The sequence below is a fragment of the Xiphophorus maculatus genome, chromosome 11 (genome assembly GCF_002775205.1).
Source record: "Xiphophorus maculatus strain JP 163 A chromosome 11, X_maculatus-5.0-male, whole genome shotgun sequence".
Lineage (NCBI taxonomy): Eukaryota > Metazoa > Chordata > Actinopteri > Cyprinodontiformes > Poeciliidae > Xiphophorus > Xiphophorus maculatus.
The window spans coordinates 458175-470353 of NC_036453.1; positions in this window are offsets into that span (position 1 = coordinate 458175).

The following is a 12179-nucleotide window of genomic DNA, read 5'->3' on the forward strand; positions in this document are numbered from 1 at the left end:
TTTCTTTTCTCCCTCCCTGAAGGATAAGTCCTTTTGAGACATTGTTTTGCTAACTTTACTTCTGACCGGAACTTTGGACGTTTGGATGCACTCATGTTACTGGCGAAGCATGCGGTACCTACCGCTGCCACCAGGGGCCCCCAAGAGCAATTTATTTTTTTCTTTTTATCCATAAAATAATAATTTCTACATACATTATTCTAAAAACAAATCACTTTATAGTGAAATTGTGTGTTTTTAATATCATGATATAGAAATTATTATTTAAAAAAAAATTGCACCTGTGAGGGGGCCCCTTAGTGGCCCTGGAGCCCTAAGCGGCTGCTTAGTTTGCTTATGCCTTGGGCCGGCCCTGGCTCCGCCCCTTCTTAAGAATCCAGTAGCTCATTGCTGGAATCAGCTGCAGGTGTGCCAGCTTGCTGGAACTCTCCCACGAAGATCCTCTATAGGAAGAACACTCACTCGGAACACAAACTGAATAATAACACTATTTCCTATAGCCACACAAGGTGTATAGCAGAATTCATTGTGGACTTTCAGCCTCTCTCTTCATAGTGATGCAACAAAATGAAGTATGACATTCACATAAACATGTGAGGCTGCCTTCACTCACCACAGTGAGTGACTCTGGGCAAAAAAGTGGACACCACAATTCCCAAATGCACCTCTCTGTCTGTCTGTGTGTCTGTCTGTCTGTGTGGGACTAGAACATACAACCACACTGCCATAACACAGGCTTGGGATAATGTATGGACAATATGTTTTGAGAGCTTTTATTTATTTTTTGCCCACTTTGTTGATGATCTATTTTTGTTGTAATAAAAATTATTAAAACTAATCCAAGAAAACCTTGGGACTCTTTAAACTGGTAATAAAGGTTAGAAGTAATCACATCTTCAGTTGATCTGTAGAACTGTAATTAAGCTCAAACAGACTTTTCACTTGCTAATTAATAGTTTACGAACATCAACCTAGAAAACCCAAAACAGGGCTAATACACTTGATTCAGAAGAGAGTGGTCCTATTCTTAAGTACTTTAAAAATTTGTATAGGAATGTTTGAGATAAGATTTTCCAGTACAGTTTGGTGGGAATATGTGCCACAGATAGCCTCACAAAGTGCATCCATGGCCTGGATTTCCCACCTTCTTCTCAATGGGCTTCTGATCAGGGGATGTGGAGGAGCATCTAAGGAGGGATGTTATTCTCCTTAGAGTGTTCGGCTTTGCAAGGTTACTTTATTGAAATACCCAGTGATCACAGCACATGCAGGATCCTTAGTCAAAAAGGATCAAATCAGCAAAATGTCCAAATAGCAATTCTTTATCAGCTAATGAGCAGCTTGTTTGAGAATAAAAGCAGTACCCACTAATTTTTCTACACTGTTTTGTTGTTTTATCTTTCTCTTCTGCTGCTTAAGAACATTGAACCCCACATTCCAACCTAGTAATAATTTAGCAGAAAATCTTAATAGCTGTAATTTCTTCCCCAATCTTGGAGTATATAGACTGTTCATCAGTGTTAGGGAGTGTCATGAATTACGGTGCGGTGGTGGTGAGGCAGACGCAGTGGACCCAGGTAAGATGAATAATGAAATTTAATGAAGAAACTCACAGTCCAAACAACTGGCAGCACGCACATGGACACATTGACAACGAAGTGACAATAGCAAGACATTGACAAGGACCTGACGAGGAACAAGGAACACAGGTGGAGTTAAATACACGGGAGGGTAATCACAGAAACGAGACACACCTGGGAACAATCAAAGGGAGGACAGGACAACGAAGAGACTCAAGGACACAGAAAACTCTAAATAAACAGAAAAACACAGATCCTGACAGGGAGTTCAAAAACTACATCAGTAATGTTTAAGAATTATCAGACCAAAACAAACAAAACAAATTGATAAATATGACAAAATAGGTTAAATGCGCAAATGAAACTTCAAAATGAAATATAGGTCTAATTTTAACATTTGATGATGGCGCAGTCCTTAACTATTTCATTTTCTACAAGCAATCAGCGAACAGAGTGAAAGGAACTTCATAATGTCAAAGAAATGTATCCAAAAACATTTTATAAGAATGACTCTTGTTATGATTAGAATATAGCAGCCAAACAGTTTTCGTGGTCATACATGCACTGAGAACAAAATAGCTAGGGAGCCTCTAATATTAGAGATGGGAGTTGGTATTTTAAGAAGCCACTTGTTCCCTCTCTTAAATTGTTGACTTTGCTCTGCAGAATTGTTTCTAATCAAGCCTTTGTCTCACTCAGAGATAAGAGCTTAAATACATTGTCAGCTCATGCTGTTTATCAGTTCAAGTGTTTCGCATCATATGTTTGTCAGCACATCATTAGGGGACAGCGGAAAGCTAATTAGTTGTTTATGGAGCAGACTGATTAGAAGGTGGACCTGCATTGTGTGGAACCATGGGATCCATGTAAAGCTGCTGACTTCCTGCTCAGAGCTTTGTACCTCATTTCCTCCTTTCATTCTCCTAAAAAAAGCAAAACTGAAGAAAGTTATGAGCAAGTGAAAGATGTGACAGAAGCAACCATGGTTCTTTTGACAAAATCAGCATTTGGGCATCAGCTGCATTTTACCCTGGATAACCATTTGCTTTATTTATGTTATTGTTATTGTTTTCCTTTTTTGTATTTTTAAAAATATTTTTTCTAAGTTTCCCTTTTTTAGATACATTCCAGCTTCAAATTCAGGAGGATATGAAAGTTTTGCTTTTTTTCTATATAATAATTTTTGGTCATTTTTACCTATGCCACACAAAAAATATCTCTGAACATTTGGGTTGAAAAGAGTAGGAAAAATAGTTTTTCTCTTATTAACTTAATCCAGATCCTCCAACATGTCCTATGTTTGTCTTTCTGTCTTTCTGTGGATATGTATCCACAGAGAAAGAGATGGATATGTATTGCTACTCTTCTTGTGTATATTCACTTTTTGGTCTTTTCATCAACATGTCTACTTTATGGTCAATACATGGACCAAGGCCGTGCAGAGTCCTTTGGAGGATCAAGGGCTCAATGTTAAAAAGGGGCATATTGAACAAGATCTTAAAACATTGTACAACAACATAGGAACAACCCATATTAATAAAGAATCTAATATTTAATCGATTCATACTGTATCATTGTCATCATGTGGGGACAATGCAAAGCAAATATAGTCTATGTTTTCTCCGACAGGTATAATGTTGCTGTTTCTGCTGCTGACAGTCCTGGAGGGCTGTGTTGACCTGAGACTGTAGTTGTTAAACAGACCATAGGAGAGAAGGTTGCTGATTATGATGCATGCTATGAAATAAGCAAATTTGCTGCTATTTTACTAAATAAGCCCTACTACTTCTGTTGAACCTCTATAACCGCTTAGCTGCAGACTGCTTGAAAGATCAAAAAAGCTCAGAGGGCTTAACTCTATGTATATGTTTTTATGTTAGCACCTATGAGAGATCTACAGTTGTATGGAGAGATATCAAGGCAAAGAAAACTCAGTAGCTGGTAAGGCCCTCCAGACATTCCGGGGCCCCTATGAATGGTTGAATTGTAACACAGACCATAGATCTAAACCTGTAGCATTCATTTATTGAGAATAATAATGCTATTAAATTTTATTTAATGCATTAAACAGAGGAAAAAATAGTACATTTAGGATTTAATTATGAAGTTTACTTTGTAAAAGTGCAAAGAATCATCTTTATAGTTTGGTTGTTGTGTTACTATGGCTACAATATGGTGTAATCTTTGTGTTTGAGCTGGGTTTGTTCACAAATGCATCATAACAAATAATAACCAATAATTTGTGATTGATTTTAAACTCGGCCAGTTAACCTGGGCTCCCTATACAGACTTCACTAAATTTATATTTAAACACTGTTAGTGATGCTGAAGTTCTTGGTAGAAGGGAAGCAGGGGGCTAAGTCTTGATTCAGTGTAAGGCCCCATATTACCTTGGGCCGTCCCTGCATGAAGAGCCAGCCGCTACCAATCCCCCGGTAGCCCCTGTGTCAGTCCGATGATGCTTTTGGGACATTTTAATTTATTTAATTGTGGCATGTTTGGCTTTATGCTACGATCCAAGTAATTGGTATAGTATTTTCGCTGATGTTTATATGATATTTTGTGAACTAAAAATGCTATGAGCTGAATCTTTCTTTAGCAGTTGAGGTTCTGCAGTATTCACAACCGCTCACCTCCAGCCCAGATCCCGTCAGCAGCGGTGCGAACCGCCTGGTAGTAATGTTAGGTTAAAGTGAAGCAGAGAGCGAACATCGAGCAGGCGGAACCCGGGCTTTGAGGTGCGTCATGGTGACAGTCGCGGTACCATTTAGGAATGTCTAATATAAATACAGATATTCTTTATATGTCGATTGGACCGACTCATGCTGCATTTAGTCCAGCACTGGGGCAGTCTAATAAAATTAAAGTTGTAGTTTTCTCTGCACATGAACCAGTTCTGTGTTTAGGGGCAAAGAGGGTTTTTCCTGCTATTGCGAGGACAATTACAAAAAAATAAATATAAACGGATTTTCTAACTTCAACATGGTGTTTTTATTCACAAACAAGTGTTTGTTGGAAACATATTCTTGCCCATAATTTGATAGTTAGAGGGTGCAAATCCGCCCTCCTCCTCCTCACCATGGGCCGGGTGTCTTAACAACATGAAGGCAGAGAAACTGAGACTCAGTCATTATTAGACCGAAAGCAGCGCAGCCAGACTATTTTATTTTGCTAAATTATTATATTTAGTTAGATATTATTGTTGAGGGTTACAAACAGGCCTCCTGACACACAAATAAAAAAAAAAACTCAAAAAGATCACTAAAGGCATCAAGGATAAAAGGGGCAGGGGCTCAAGGCCCCTCCCCGCTACTTCCCCCCCTATGCAAGTGACTGAAATTTACAGCAGTGGTTTAAGATTTATTTTCAAAAGGAATTAAATCTCCCTCAGCACATTAAGTCACTGGAAGCAACTGCTGTTAACTTTGCTACTTTTAAGAATGCATGTTACAGGACAGGTTGACACAAATGCACTGCTTGGAGCAGGATAAAAAACTAGATTCCTGATATCTCTATCGTATGTTTATCCATGATGAAGCTAGATCATTGCAAAGGATTATGTCTGAAAGATGAATGCAAATATGTTACGGATTAGCTGCAGAGTCTGTGAGAGGGAAACGTTTTACTTTGTTTCTTGTCCGTTTTATTTCTTCTTTTTTTAGGAGGAATAAAACATATTTCTCCCAAAGCAAGGAGACAAGAGGGAAAGTCACAATAAATAATTCTAGTGAACACTTTCAGTTATCACTGCCACTGTAAACATACGTCCTTGAATATTTCACATAATTTCAGTTGCCTTAGGTATCTGTCTGTTGGATTAATAGCTTTTAACTAGAAGTAGTTAAAAGCTAATAAAGCTTATAAATAGACAAATTTAAGTCAATCTTACTCAAATCATTTAGTTTACTTCAAATAAAGAAGTAAACTAATAAATGATCTCTTTTACCAAGGTTTTTTTTGGCTCAGGTGGCATTTATTTGAGAATAGTTAGACAGGAAAGTGGGTAAAGACAGAGAAGGAAGACATGCAGCTAATGTCATCAGGCTGGAAATCGAACTTACAACGCCCACTTCGAGAACTAAAGCCTCCTTATGTGAATTGTTCTTTGAAGAAATAAAATAACATGTGAAAAGATACATTTAAAATAATTTAAACTCTAGCTGCATTTTAAGTACATTGTGAGTGTTAATGTAATTTTGGATATTTTAGATTTAAAGTTTGGAACAATTTAATAGTTTGAGTTGACTTTTTGTAGAATTTAGTCAAAGAGATTATAATTATTTATTAGACAAAAATAAATTAGTTGAGTAAGAGTGACTTAAATTTGGTGTTGTAGTACTCAAGACTACTTTTTGATGGTCTCAGTCTCGTCTCGGACCTTACTGCATTTGGCCTTGGTCTTGTCTCGGTCTCGGACATTGAGGACTCAGATTTTATTTCAAGACCAGTCAAGTCCCCAACTGTAAAAATATCACTAAACTGCCAGCATATTGTCCAATTTATTTGTCATCATCCTTGTTTGTCATACTGATTCAAATCCAAGCAATAACATGACTTACTAATGATGCGTTTTGTTACCGCTGTCACCCATCACTTCTCACTTTCACTTGCACGTGGCACTCCAAGACAGGGTGCAGCGTTTGTCTCTGAGCAGGAAAAGATGTCTGTCTAATTGTTGGTAATAAATTTTCCTACATAAATCATAAGAAAGCATATGGCGACAAGTAAATTCAGCAGCCCTTCGCTTTCAGAGATGGTGGGATTATGTCCAACTTTTATTGTCACTTAGAAAATAAGCTCAAAGAAAGATAAGCTATGTGAAAGTGATGTTAGGAATGCTATTTTTGACAGCTTTTTTTCATAGCAAGTTGCATTTGCTATGAAAAAAGTTGTCACTCACTGCACTTATTGTGTGGAGGTGTTTACTGATGTGTCACACATGTGCAAAAACGCTGTGACCAAAATCAGCAAGCTAGTGATGTGACATTCACGAATGATCTGATTCTTCCAAACGGCGCTATGAACGATAGCACTGGAGTCTCACAAAGAGCCAATCTTTGTTTTTGTAATGCTCTGCACACACGGCAGTACCTATTATTCTGTTTTAATAAAAATATATATTTAATCATAAAATAAATAAAATTCAAGAACGTAAGATCACACAGAGCATGCTCATTGTTCTTTGATTATTTTTGTCACCTGTCATGGTGGTAGACATTATAACACTGCGCTACCGGGCTTCATGCAGAGGGAGACAGAGTGAAAACAGTTATGGTGTGCTCCTTCTGCATGGTTACTTCTTGATTGTTCCTACTTGGTTGGTTTTCATAGTTGAGCATTGTTTATCATTTTTACATTGCCTTAATTGCTATGGTTAATGGTGCAGACAGAGGTGGTTTCTGACCTGGGCAACCGCCCAGGGTATTCTCACGTTAGGGAAGGCATGAAACCTCAGCAGATTGTGGCAAAGAGAGGGAAGCAAAGCTGGACAAAGAGTTTGATTTGATAATGATATTGGTTACATTTCTTTCAGTAGTTAATGTCTCTGTGTTTTTATGGGAATGTGGATCTTTCAGATAAATTTGAGAAGCAATTTTGATCATATTTCACATTTCACATTGTGTCACGTAGCACGAGGCACTTGACTCAGTCTTGACCTCCCTCGGTCTTGAAACACTCTGGTCTTAGTCTTGACTTGGTCTCGGATTAGGTAGTCTTGACTACATACAACACTGCTTAAATTTGTCATGTTAAACAAACTTAATGAATTAAGTTATAAAAACTTAGTAAATTGAGTTGGATGAACATAATAAATTGAGTTGGTCCGACATAGGATACGAAACTTGCATTTCTTATCCAGTTTACTTAATTGTTTCAGGTAGAGTCAAAGTAAAAAGTTCTTTTAAGTTAATTAAGTTAATTGTTAGATTTGTAACTTTTAAATTCATTGAATACAAAAAAGTAAGTTGTCATCTCTAAACCAAATGAATTAAGTGAAATTAATGTAAATAAGACCATAAAATGAACTACAGCCAAAATAACTTTTTAGAGTGGTGGTGTGTATCATAGCAGGAGAAGGTGACTTATCAGAGGTGGAAGAAAGGAAGACAGGTCAGTAGAGATAAGAGCAAACAATGAAAGAGAAAAAACACGTTGGACCATCTGAGAGTGTGCAGAGAAAAGCAAGGCAGGAGATCGGGGCTGTGGAGAAAGGGGGCACAAGCAAAAAGCAAAAGAACATATTCAAGTTCACTGATGTAAGAGAAAAGATTTTAGTAATTGTTTTTCTTATGGGTGGAGAAACAGTGCTGTGATGTAGTCTGCTCTAAGCTTATCAGTTTAAATTATTTATTTTATTCAACAAATAAGGAAGCATAAATAAGATTTCTATTTCATCATTTAAAATTTTGGTCAACATGGCCTCTTTTTAAAAATTTGAGTACCAACATCTTTTAATGTCCATGCACATCTCTGGTGTGTATAGCTGTGTAATATTTTGTCAGTTCAGGGAAGAGATTATCTGGGGAGCAAAAGCAGATTTACACCATAACAATGTAATTACCAGTTAATTTCAAACATTCTAAACCATGAAATTATAGGTTTGACAAATTTGGTACAGTCATGATCAATAATTAAAAGTTAACATGCATTTGTCTTGTCAGTCCAAAGTACGTTGTAGAACCTTCAAAACCGATTACTAAAAGACTTGCATAAATTCAGGGATTTTTCTTTAAGTTGTTTGTAGTTGCTGTCTCTGTACCACTTTACTTACCCCCTTGAGGATGAATAAAGTTTTATTTAATAGAATAAATCTAATCCTATATGTTTATTTTGACTTCAAATGGGTTAAAGGTTTTTTCATTCCTCATACTCAAATGTTATTTCTGCAGATAACATATTACTATTGTAGCTACCCCCCACAGCATTCCCAGTAATACTGCACATGTTGGTTAGAGATAGGACCCATCTTAAATATAAACAAAATAATGCCACTGTCCATTCTGAAAATATCAGCAAAAATTATGTTATTCTGTTAAAATTATATAAGAGCAGGACATATATTTAGGCCTGAGAAGCGAAGTGCTGCGAAGGCCTATTGTATCTGAAGAAAATCTTTTTTATTTCCTTTCTGCCCGAAATCGCAAATTTGGGGGCCAAAACGTATTCAAAAACTCAAAAACTAAACTTTGCCCAAAATTGTCCCACGCATGAAATTAAACAATATTAATGGAATCGCAAGTGAATGTGGCCAAACTACTCTATAGTTCTCCCTAATGTGAGTTGTACAAACCGTATATCGTAGAGATCTGAAACCTAGTATGTTCGTAGATCGCTCCTAGCCAAGAAAAAAAGTCTTGTAGAGGTATGCCCTAAAATGCGACCATTTTGGGTCAAAGAGCAAAGTTTGGCAATTTTTCACTCTTACTCGAACCTTAAACTCCTCCTACGGACTTTGAGCTATCTGTTTCATTTTTGGTCAGTATGCAGTTAAGGGACCGGAGATTAAAAGTTATCAAAATTGTTTTTTAGCTCAGCTTGGCTAAGTGGCAAACTTGGTGTACTTGCCAAAGCAAATGAAATGCTATAACTTTCACATACAATGGCCGAGTTGAACCAGATTGGTGTGATTAATCCTGGTGGGATGCCAGACGAATCTATGTGGTCATATGCTGATGTCATCTAAGCCCCGCCTCCTCATAAAAGTTTGTCTTGGACAGGTCTATCTCTAGCCCCCTTGAGTTAATAAAAATGATCTTGTGTCAGGAGACAGATAAATTGGTCTGAAAATTTTTTGCGTTTTACAGCGCAAAGAATTTTTGCTGGAGGGCATGGCAGTGGCAGCGAGGTGAAATCAGAAGTCACGCCGTTGCCATATGTTTCCCTCTCAAGTCCACATATTTCAGCAAGCTGCACCAAGCTCACTATGATAGATCCTAGTCCCCCCAAAAAGAATGCAGTTCAATATTTTGGGAACGTGGCCTAACTTCTCCACATCAATGCCTAGAAATCTTTAAAAAAAAAAATCATCCACAAGACTGACAAGTTGTCAAGACCTACAAAAGACTCTTGTAGTTATGCTCCAAACCCAACATGAAGTTAGCTATTTTGGATCAAAGCCACCATTTTGTCTTTTTTTAAAGACATTGTAAAAGCGAACTCCTACAGCTGACCTTTCTCTTTAGACTGTCTTGTTTACTCTTTATTTTTTTTGTGGAAAAGTAACATTTGTACCATTTTTATTTCTGAAGTAAACCGTTTAACTTTATCAAGAGGATCCAGTCTTGTTTTTTGTCGTTTCGTCATCAAGTGGACCGAATGGAAAAGACAGAGAGCATCACACCCTGTCAACAGTGGCCAGTGGCTGAAGCATGAGCATAAGTGGCAAATTCCAATCCTTCAATGTTTGCATATCAACCGTATGCATCATCCGATTTGCACCGCCTAGTGGACAAGTGATGGAACAGTGCGAGAGCATCGACGATGCCAACAGCGTGACAATGCTCAGCCCCAGCGGTTGCCGCCAGGCCGGAGCAGCACTGAACTGCAAGGGACACTGTTGCTGCTTGCAGCTTTAATTTTTTAAAAATATTTACATCTTTATGGATATTAAACCTGTTAAACATTGAAGCCAGCATGCTCCACTGTTGGCTAAAATCAGAAAAAACATCTACCCAACCAACAAGTAATCAGCTGAAGACTGCTCTGTCAGTAATTCACTGTCCCTCACAGTTTTTTGATGATCTTAAGTTAGGAAGAATCAGAAGAATTAAAATAAACATATAATTCCTTCATATGACAAAATGGCTGGTCGCTGGAAAAAATTAAAAGAAATTGATTTAGATCTACCTAGTTTTACAGTGTCCTTACTGGTAAAAGTTCTGTAATTGTTTGTTCTCTTCTCTTTGACCGATGGCATTGATGTTGTATGTTCATTTTAAGATATAAGGACCTGACAGGGGGGCATCCTTAGCACCTGCCTCCTGACACACTACCACCCCACACACTATACACAGACACACATGCAGACATCTCTCACCCCCTTGTTGTGGCAACTCCTTTATTAGCTTGCAAATACTCAGCACTTACAGAGAGAGTAAAATGCCTCAAAATAAAGGAGAGAGAAACTCAAGCTTTAGGTTATGTGAAACTATTGTCCAGTACAGACAATGGTGAAGCAACATTGACTAAAAGGGGAAATTTGAGTCTCCAATCTGCTTGACCTTATTTGCTGATAAGAAATGGGTCTCTGCTGGTGCTTTAGCCACCAGTGACTTCAGTAAACACCAAGTAAGAACCACAGTAGGTCATTGAGAGTCTTCCTTGCCTTCAGTTTAACATGACACTCAAGTACTACTACAAGCAGCAAAAGAAAAGGCAAGACTGCACACATTATAAACTGCCTCTATTCTCACTCTCTGGCTGAAATGTCAGAGCCTTTCTTTTAGGTGGAGGTTGGGGAGGGGGAAGAAGAAGGGAGAGAGTGAACCACACAAAAGACTGGGGATTCTATAGTGATTTGTTGCATTTTCATTGTAACTACTTTGATTGTGCAGGTGAAGTAATCATGGATCTAAACTGAACATGAAAGTGGCTTCCAAGTGTGTAACTTGAAACACACCTATCTCTTCTCCTCTGACAAATAAATGATTGTTTTCTGCATGATAATCCCACCAGCTGACAAACTAAACACAGTTTCGAACATATATTTGAAACCTATGAAAGGATTAATAAAGGGGAGATAAGGACAACAGAGGCAAGCAAAAAAGGAATAATTCAAGCATTTATGGTGACAATTACAAAGCTGCTTTTTGTGAAAGCTATTCACAAAAGATAGAAACAGAAATAAGGACTTATTTTCACAGTTAAATGGATCAGTTGTTCTTCACCTAATGTTTCTAAATGCAGTGTTTCATATTAAGTGCATGATCTAAATATCTTAGAGGCTTTTGATTGTAATTGTTATATGTAGTATTTGATTCTATTGTAACCTTTGAAGTGCTCACAGTGTGAAGTGGCAGTGAAGGTACAAGTGGTTCTTTGATATCCATACCTGCTGTTTTTACTAATAATCTATGTGTTCAGCTTCAGCATCCTGTATTAGCAGACCTCTAAAAATCCTACAATGCCATTGATTAAGTGGAAGAGATTGCCTTTAAATACCAACCAGGCTGTCCTAACTGGACTCTCACACAGCTAACCTGAAAGCATTTAAATTACTCTGACTTTTATGTATCAGTGCACACAGACAGCTTGGATTTAATAACAAAACTACGGACAGACACACAGAGATCGATTATTGAAAGGATTAAATAGCACTAAGCTGTAAAATTTGATCAGTTTACAGTGAAAACCAGTCAGAGTCCATGCAGCCTGCTCCAGTTAGCAATTTCTGTGCCGATCACCATCACAGTTCAGTTGAAGTAAACAAAGTGAAAGTGCAAAGGGGAAATATTTGGACCCATAACACAGGTTGTCTTGTGACTAGACTGAGCCTATTGCTTTCTGATAACAATGGCAAGTTAGGAGACATATTGCCTGACAGGCTACTTGGGTTTGCAGACAAAGGAGTGAAACAAATCCTGCAGAGGCTACAAAGCT